The following is a 9,617-nucleotide window of genomic DNA, read 5'->3' on the forward strand; positions in this document are numbered from 1 at the left end:
TAGTGCACCAGTGCACTTATCCGAATCGTCGCTACCTAGCATTTTACAAAATCCCTCTCGATAAGTTGAAGTGTTTTAACGCCACTGGTAATTATTCCCACAGTGTTAATTTCAGCAGGTCTTTGGCGCTGGAAAATGATTCCACTCTTCAATAAATAGTTCTCTACCTCCCCCTTGTTTTCTGAAAAATAGCCGTCTCCAAAAATTTTTGTGTGTGTCTGTACTCTTTGAAGGACTCTAGATGTGTAAGAACATTTTCTCATATCTGCATGTCCCAGTCTGTGCTCTTCAGGGCCCATTTGTCGGAGTTCGGTATGCTCCGACAGATGAAACTGGATGCGATAATTTGGAATTGAGGAACTTCCCAATTTTCGTTTGCAGTTCACAAATGGTGAGGAAATCTTCGATCCTGGCGGGGCCACTCTTCCAACGACGCTAGTGTTTAGGGCCAACGAGACTGACTTTGATCTGTGTGTCACTTAGCAAGTGCGCTTTTCAGGCTAGCGGTTTACAACCGCTAAATAAGGGAAGTCGTTGCATATGTGAGGCAGGAAATAATCTACAAACGCATTCGTATTCTCGAATCGGTGACACTGCACAATTTCTTCCATAAGGCTATCGCATCTTGTTTGTGGGCTCGAGTCCAGAGATGTTTTGTAGATTGCTGATTTCGAAACTCTCCATTGATGCAATGCACATCCATGTCTTCCAGGCGGTGCAATATTATGAGACAAGATAAACAAAATATTGTGGTGCTAAATAGAATAGATGAAATGTTCACCCGTTTCGGCAAAACAAGTGCAGAGTTGGAAAGGTGAACTTAACAGAGCTATTATTAAACAGGAAAGAAAAAGAACAGAAATTGAGAGCAAAGACGGATCCGATAAACGAAGGCATCGATACATCGAAATAACAGAGATGACTGTATTACAATGGCAGCACTTTCGCTGCTAAAAGAAAAGGTCTCTGGTGAAGCAACTTTTAAAATTTTAAACTGTCCAAATTTAAAAGAATATAAATTTCTGAAGCGATCTGCACAGCCTACTGCTTCGAATAATCATTGCATCTATTTTTCACACACTTACATCGCGGCCTGCCGGTAAGCACGTCGAAATGAATAAACCGCTGATATACTAAACCAGTTTGAGACATGGGCCTGCCAAATAATTTGTCTGCAAGCATGCAAGTAACCTTGTTATTTGTTCGCGAACAAGACCACTTCAAGTCGTCAAAACGAACCGCTCCAACAACTAAACTCGGCTTTAGACACTGGCTAACGGATCGTACGTGTGGGCTACGAGATAATGTTGATAATGTCGTAGTGGAGAGACGCAAATTAATTTTCACCTGGTAGGGCTTTTGATTGGCACTTGAACTTCGAACACGGGTGCTCACGCGCTTTGCGTCCATCAGAATGCGGCCGGCACGGCTGGGATTCGATTCCGAAACCTTGTGCTCAGCAGCTGAACGCTTAGATCACTCAGCCCCCGCGCCGGATGTGGACCCGATGCTGAGAATACGTACCGCGGTATACGTGTACCCTGAAAGGAAATCGACGAACACTGTAGGTCGATCCCACGTGAGGCGCAGTGACCGAGGTAAATCTGTGGTTGCTTGAAGCTTAATGCATTGGTCCATTCAGTTTTTTAAACCTAAACAAGTCTTCAGCAGTATCACTGCTTCGAGTTTCGGCCCCTCATTCAGAAGGAGCACTGCCATAGTGACCATCATAAGTCATTCTGCCGAAAGACGCGGGTTCGATCCCGGCCGCGGCATTCGAATTTCGATGGACGCAAAATTCTAGAGGCCCGTGTACTGTGCGATGTCAGTGCACGCTAAAGAACTCCAGGTGGTCGAAATTTCCGGAGCCCTTCACTATGGCGTCTCTCTCATAGACCCTGAGTCGCTTTGGGACGTTAAACCCCCATAAACCAACCATAAGTCATTCTGAGCGAGTTTCGGTTCTCTTGCGGAAAATCATGGGTCTGAAATGGACCTATAAATGACTTACAACGCCTGCTAAACGTATTTTTTTTTCACTATGCCATCTGGACCTTCCTGGTAAACAGGAGTACAAGAAAGCGCGGGCGCTCTTAGCGCGAATTCTCAACGCACAAGGTGTAGGTGCAACTCACCCTTGCCGTCTTGTCATCCGGGTGGGCCTCCTCCGATGCAGCGGTGCCTCCGGACCACTCCAAGCACAAGCGACAAGAACAGTGCCAGCGGGCGGCCAACGAACCGTGCGGCGGTTGTACTATGCACACAGACCGAAGGCCGGGAAACGTATTCGAACCAGCCTCCCCACTCGCGGAGGAAACCGTTCGCACGCGCACTAAACTCCTCCACCAGCACTGTCACTGGCACGAAGGTGAAAGTGTGAGGTTGGAATCAGCGGCGATTACTATGACGACCGCCGGAGGACCAGCGTCGGCGGTCCGTGGAAGCAGCAGTGGCAGGGCGGGAGTCCTGTCCCCCGCGGTCCGACGCGCAGTGATGCAGCCACGCGACTGGCGGTCATAGCGGCGGGATGCTGCACCCTGTTACCGTCGCTGGCAGAGGCCGCCCGGTGGGTCTGCTACGCCGAGGCGCCTCCTCTATCTGGATCGCCATCTCCGTTGGCACTGCTGGCCCGCTTGTTGCGAGAGCGGCTCACTCCTTCTTCCCACCCGGTCTCTTGTTTTTCTTACTTTTCTTTCGCGCCAGGCGCCGAGAGCAGCGCCCGCGCTTTCCACACACACCACTGCCTGCCTTTTGAGAAGAGGTGAGGAGGAGGATCGACAGGCTGGCTGACTGCGCCCAGCGGCGGCTGCTGCTGCTGCTGTTGGCAGTGGTGGAGGTAGTGGTGCTCGACCGAGGACGCGGCAATTTCCTTTCGCTCTCACACGGCGCAGCGTTGGGACGGACGGTTTTTTCTTTAGTTCTCACTTTCTTGATTTTCGTTCCATCGCCGAGACAATGCAGGATATGTTGGGGTTGAGAACTTGAGGCACCAACCTTGTCCCGCACTTGTCTTGCGGAAGACGAGGGAGCTTTTGCCATAAGAGAAAGACCATAAGAGAAGAGAGAGAGACATAAGAGGAGAGAAAAACAAGCGAACGCGTGCTTTGCGCTTTTCATTCATTCATTCATTCATTCATTCATTCATTCATTCATTCATTCATTCATTCATTTGTTGTATTGTTAATCGATTAGCGCAATGTATTCGTTCCTGAGTTAATTTATTATATTGTTCTTCTGTGCATTCGTTCTTTAATCATGAATTTTATCTCGGAAAATGCTTTTGCACTCCCAGCACGTCTGCTTGTAAAACGGACCTTGACCTGCAGACCTATTAATGTCTTATTCATGCAGTCTACTTTACTAGCTCATGAAGTAAGCGTCACGGATTAAGTGCACAGCTGGCCAGCTGTAAGGTATAAGGCATAACACCAGGAGCGACCAGGAAGATTTGTCAGTAATAAAGGAGGACCTGTCATCAAGGGGCCAGGGCTTTTTCCTTTCTCCACTCGCGAGCAGCTCACGCGGAAGAAATCAGTGCTCGAAACATGTGTACCGGCGCAATAGAGCCCACTTAGGCACAGCGCGTGTACCTATGGATCAAGTATGGAGTACCTTGAACGTCCAAACTTGCTGATGTTCAGTTGGCATCTCCAGATGAAGAATCGCGCGTGAAATTTGTGGCTGCGCGATTTCAAAAACGGCGAGTACATTTCAGCCCTTATGGTGGTGCTCACATGAGTGCGAAGGGGAACGCGTGCCAGTTATGTTCAATCTACAAGCAGGCAGCTATGTTTGCAATTCCTATAAAGTTCATATTTGACATCGTCATTCCATTCCAGCAAGGGCAGCTATCAATGGGCAAGAAAAAGAGAGAGAGAGAAAACTTGACAAGCTAATCAATGTGTATGAGCAGCCCTGCTAATAGCTTCTTCCCGGTTATCTTTTTTCATCTTAACCGTATGAAGCCCTTTCCACTGGAGCTGACGCTACAGTTTCGGTGCTTACACCCTTTCCCTTTACTTAAAAAATAGACCTCCATCTTTGAAATCTACTTTACGAAAACTTCCAAAATCTCAATGCTGTGGAACCGGTCTCCATTCTTTTCCTGACTTATTTGGCGCCAGTTATCTTTCTTTGTATAGATGGCAAGCTTCCCTAGCACGCCTTTTCACAGACGTGGTAAATGAATACTTGTTTTCTCACATACACGGGCCCTTAGCCTTAATATGGCTTCCAGTCAGCACGACATTCGCCACATTCGCGGACAAAATCTTTTCGGAATTATGATCGCAGACCGAGTGATTACTATCTCCGCAGAACAGAGGCTTAGCTGTGGCCGTTATCTGAGTAGAAATTCCGGTCCTGCCCAGAATAGCAGGAAGCGGAAACGTGGCAGCATCGGCAAAATTATTTTCATTACAGCTGCATCACGTACTGGGGAATGGCAGTCGTTACAGCTGTGTATTTTATCTATCAATGGCAAGCAGTGGCTGCATTTTGAATTCACAGTTATAGAAGACCATTCCTTGGCAAGGGTGCGAAACAATTTCTCCTTCAGAGCTCTTTCTTACCGCTGTCTTTTGAAGTGATCAAGATTAACAACACCTTCTACCAGCCCTTTTTATTCTACATGATATGCTCCACTGAAGGTAATTAGTCCGCGAGTGAGCCTTTTCCGGTTCCACTGATGGTTGTCCTTGTCCGCGACCGATGCGAATAGGTGTGACTATAAAATTTACTGCTTTCTAAGCAGTGTGAATTTGAGCATTTACGCCCCTTAGGTTTGCATGCTTTGAGCTGGAAGCACGAACAAAAAGCAGCAACACAGTAAATGTGAGACAGTCCAGCTATGATTCCACGTCTCAGCTCGTGTCCTTGCCAAGCCAACCGAAGCGAAGGCAACCTTGAAAACGAGTTGCATACATGTATATATCGCGTGCACGTCAAGTCTGACTCAATAGTGTGCTTTCTTGGGTCTTTGCGTGCAGTTTCGCGCAGTCCGTTCGTTCCTATTCTTGCTTGGCTCGATTCTGGGACTTGACTACGGCACGTGGAGAAGAATAGAGACAAGCCCTGCTGCGAAACCTCCAGCCGCCACAAAAGACAAGCGCTGAATTGCTAGGCACTCAAACACTGACAAGTGTACCAGTTCGCGTTTTAAATTATACTGCAGTAGGTCCATACCAGGAATGTTTGCGATGTTTGCGGCGTCACGGCGGTGGTCACCGTTTAGGCAGTAGTGGTTGGCAGTTAATGTGCTTCCACGTGCTAACGCTACGGCTGGGAGGCATCTCTGGCGGCTGGCTTCGGATTGATTTCGACCACCTGTGGCTTTTTAATGAGAACCGAAATCTCAGAACATGGGTCTTTTTCCATTTGGCCTCCATCAAAATGCAACCGACCAGACACGGACTGAACCTGTGAACTTGTGCCCAGAAGCCGTACTTCATAGCCACTGAGCAACTGGGCATAGTAAACGACTCTGGTAGTACTTATAGTTGTAATCGCAATGTTAGCATTAGCAGTAGTAGTAGTCGCAGCAGTAGCCGGTAGCTGTGTAGCTTCTTTTGCATCAGCAGTGTGTGGGTCGTAGCACAAAAGTCGTGACGTCATTACTCCTGCATAACAAAGGCATCTTTTGCAATGAAGCATCGCAGTGCTCATATCGTGACCAATGTGAATATGCAATCTGTATTGACGCGATCGAATAGTGTAGTCAGTGAGCATTGATGTGCGCCCTTTAGAGCGGGCACAGGGGAGGCAAGTGCTACGTAAAATTTTCACCCTGAGTTACTCGTCCTGGCACACGAATAGCAGTCCGGCAGTTAATTGCTGCTTCGGAACACAGATGACACAGAGCGAGGCCATGGACAGGAGAAGGTGCTATGGTCGACTATCTAATAATACCTTTTGGATAACTTCTCACAGGAGCTTTTTGGAAGCGAGAACAGCAATTCTTGTAAGACAGCTAAGGATACAGAGCCCATACAATTTGTGAGCACTGTGTTTGGTCGAACTTTCTGTTTGGGCAACACTTTATTTTTAAGAAATTCTGTTTTAAAAAAAAGTAACCCGTTTCATGCTTTCTCACTGCGAGAAAGTGGCAGCGGAAGGTGAAGCACCTGTCTCGCCATTCACCATGTGTTGTAAAGGAATTTCAAACTTATTTGGACATACCCGTGAAGTAACTATTTTTGTCATGCTTCCGTATGTTGCACCTAACGTGAGCGCCGTAACTTTTGCCACTTCACAAAATTTATAGCTATAATGCATAGATATCACACTTCGCTTTACCGACTTCTTCCCATTTAAGGCGTAATCGCCCTCTTTGGTGTCGGTTTTGAGCCTAGTTTGTAAATTTACTACTTTCCGTGTCTTCTTTGGCAGCAGTTTCCTCAAATCATATGTTGCCTGTCTAGTTCGGCAATATGTACCGGGCGCAAAGGAACTTTCAGGGGCGTGTTACGGGTGTGATGACACGCCGTATTTCTTACGACACACGCGTCGCGAATTTTTTTTGGACGATTCAGACAGCACACATCGAGATCTTTGTTATCCGGCACCGTTTCCACCCTGCATCTTTAATCAACGATTGTCTGGAAGCAAATTCCTCCTCTCTACCGTTCATACTAAGCGGAAAGGTATAAGAGACGTCCAGTGTACTCATATACATTACACACAAAGGAACCTACGTCACCCTGGGGGTCCCTTCACTTTCCTCGTTGTTTTCGCCGCGGCTTTCTTCGGGCGTTCACGGCGGCCAAGAGGACCAGGCATGGCACGGACAAGGTGCGACCGCAGAGCTCTTTAGCGTCGACGCCGCGTCGCTCGGGCGGCGGCTTGCTCATTGTGAGCCCACTCACTGTGTCCTCGCGCGGTTGGGGTCTGCGTTTGTGTGTATGTGTGCTTAGATTGCGCCCGAAGGGCCAGCGGTCGCTCAGCCTTCCTCCCTCCCCATCTCGCTGCGCCGTTGACGACAGTCGAAGGCGCGCTACGTCCGTGACCGCGCACGGCACTTGATGGGGGCATGGGGGTACGTCGAGCTCCCGCCGTGGAGAAATCCGGTGTCATCACGGGGCCTATAACGATGCCCCCGGTGGCGCCCCTGCCATTCAATTAAGGGCCCCGCTCGTCTTCCGGTGGTGGTGGAGCGCGCTTCGCTAGGAGGAAGGGGGGGGGGGATCTAATGCCCCATCCTCTGAGGCTTTTCGCAAACGCTGCGGTGATAACGCCGCGGCTCGTCAGAGTGAGGACCGTTCACTTTTGACCTCTTTATTTTGGTTTCTCCAGATTTGTTTTTGTTGCTCAAGCGTGGCGAAGAAGATTTTGCCAGCTGATGCAAAGAGGAGTGATGTTCATTCATGGTGGTCCTTCGCCTGATATGTGAAGGTCTAGTCAGATACGACCCCTTGTTGACGTAACCTTCTTTATGCTCTGGAGTACGCGATGAAAAACTAACACCATGGTTAGAGGAGGATTAAGAAGAGCGTTTTATTACATTATTGAGTCCATATATGTCCCTAGACTCCATATATGCCCAAGGTCTCTGTCCCGTTTTCACTCTTGGTGCACTTTCAATGTTTGTTTTATAAGTTTGACTAAAGTCAGCTGGCCTGTTGAAGCTTTCATTACTGCCGGCCACAAAGACCCGAAGACGGGAAGAGGTTTCCGGTTCCTGCTTGGGCAACATGCTTTTTTTTTAAATATTTGGACAAACCTTTATAATATTGCGAAAGAAGGTGTTCAGAGAACCGTGTTTTTTTTGTTGTTGGCTTGAAGGAAAGCTATTAGAGCGATTTTTAATAGGCACAGATTAGAAAGAAAGGTAACTTAAATCAAAGAGAATCTCAGGATATCAGCTTGTGTGACGATGTAACAAGCTTTTAGACACGGAATGGCGTGCACATTGTGAAGTAGGTGAGCCAGCATGCAGAAACGCGCAAGCTGTCGACAATTTCTTCTTAAATTTTCTCCTTTGCCGAACCATATTTAACGGGTACATAGAAGGACGTCAACGGTCATTGAGACCAGGGAGCACATAGGGTAATGTGCTTTTATTCTGTTATTATTATTTTATGGTGTTGACCAATGAGAGTTAAGTAGTGTAACAATCTTTTATCAGAAACGTAACAGACTGGAAAGTTGAAAAAAGGACAGCCATTCTTGAGTTCTGGCAGTCTTGACGCCATAGCTAGCATAAGAGTGTTCTGTCGCCTTCACTGTTCTGTCACGTTCCCCCTGACATTTTTGGTATGACAGAACGTTCTACACCCACCGCTATAGGTGGCGTTGGTGAACACTCTAAAGATTAGGCTACACGCAACGTAATTAAGCTAGGAAGTAAATCTTTGGACAGCCACCGCCGTAGTTAAGTTGGTAGAACACCGTAGGCGACATGCGGAGGTCGTGGGTTCGGATCTTTCCTACGGCTTGCCATCGATTTTTTCTTTTACATCTCAATCAGTTATCTTTCCCGTAAAAAAATATTTCACTGCTAATTTCTTTTTGATCAACACACCAAATATGAATAGTAAAAAATAAAAGCACATTTTCCTATATCGTGTTGATCTTTGTGGCTCTTGGCTTTTTTTATACGTAGGGTGTAACGAGCCCCACATATCCCCACCGTTGCCTGCTGAAAAAAATTCCCTGGGTTTGTTCTTTTTGTATGTCTGTCTCCCCAGGAAACGTACGAAAGTCAAGCTATGCAAAGCACTGCCTCGTCGGGAAGGTATACTGCTGTCATGCACAGAGCCATGGTAGACCTTTATGATGAGCCACATTACTCCAGCAGAGTAATAGAATACACAGCAAGGATCGACATTGCGACTGAATTGCAACGTAAAACTCCACGTATTCTGTACTTTTCATTTCTTCTTCTTTGCTGTTTCGATCCTCTCTTTATTTCTATGATTATACAGCGAAAAGGGTTCATTGATCCATATCGGAAGCTTAATCATTTTATCCAATTCTTGATCAGAATTTTGTTCTTATTACATGCATTGCGACCGAAAAGTCTCCATCAGACCGGTCAGGACATCACCACAGACGCGGCTGAGTGAAGGGATTGGGGCCCGCTTTTCCACACCAAATTTTCTCGCGCGTTTGTAGTATAAACTCATCGCCTTCACATGCGTGCTTATTTTCTTCTTTATTGCTTTTTCATACCTATTGAAGTTGTTTTGCAAGCTGTTCGTATAGCAGGAAAGGGAGCCCACTATCTCCCTGCATGATCTCACTCACCGTCGTTGACTTTCTACTGACTCCCCATCAGTTCAGCGACCAGAAACACTGCGTCTCTGGTCGCCCACAAACGTCATGACTTCTCGGAGGGACAGGGTATTAAGTTCAGCTACCTCCGACTTGAACCGTCTCCGGCCCAACGAACAGCACGAAGCGGAAAGGTCGGTTCGAAAAATTACATTAAAAAGACGAGGCTTATAAGCTCCGCTACATGGCAGCTGCTACGGCACCCACAGAAGAGTAAAGCAGCAAGCACTCCTACTTAGCCTCGTTAGAGACCTCAAACACCATGCCACCGCACTGCCGGCTGGCTGAAGCCCCCCCCCCCCCCCCCCCCCCCCCCCTCACTATGACGCGTTCAGCTCATTGACCCC

General features: G+C 47.5%; 1 protein-coding gene across 1 annotated transcript in view; it reads right to left on the minus strand.

Moving 5' to 3' along the window:
- Positions 1–2,579, minus strand: part of LOC144121036 (uncharacterized) — an 86,526-nt gene extending 83,947 nt beyond the window's left edge. The window contains exon 1 of the mRNA XM_077653942.1: positions 2,136–2,579. The gene's annotated coding sequence lies outside the window, so the exon portion shown is untranslated. The remainder of the gene's footprint in view (positions 1–2,135) is intronic.
- Positions 2,580–9,617: the final 7,038 nt, after the last annotated feature.

This window comes from Amblyomma americanum, chromosome 2, assembly GCF_052857255.1.
Source record: "Amblyomma americanum isolate KBUSLIRL-KWMA chromosome 2, ASM5285725v1, whole genome shotgun sequence".
NCBI lineage: Eukaryota > Metazoa > Arthropoda > Arachnida > Ixodida > Ixodidae > Amblyomma > Amblyomma americanum.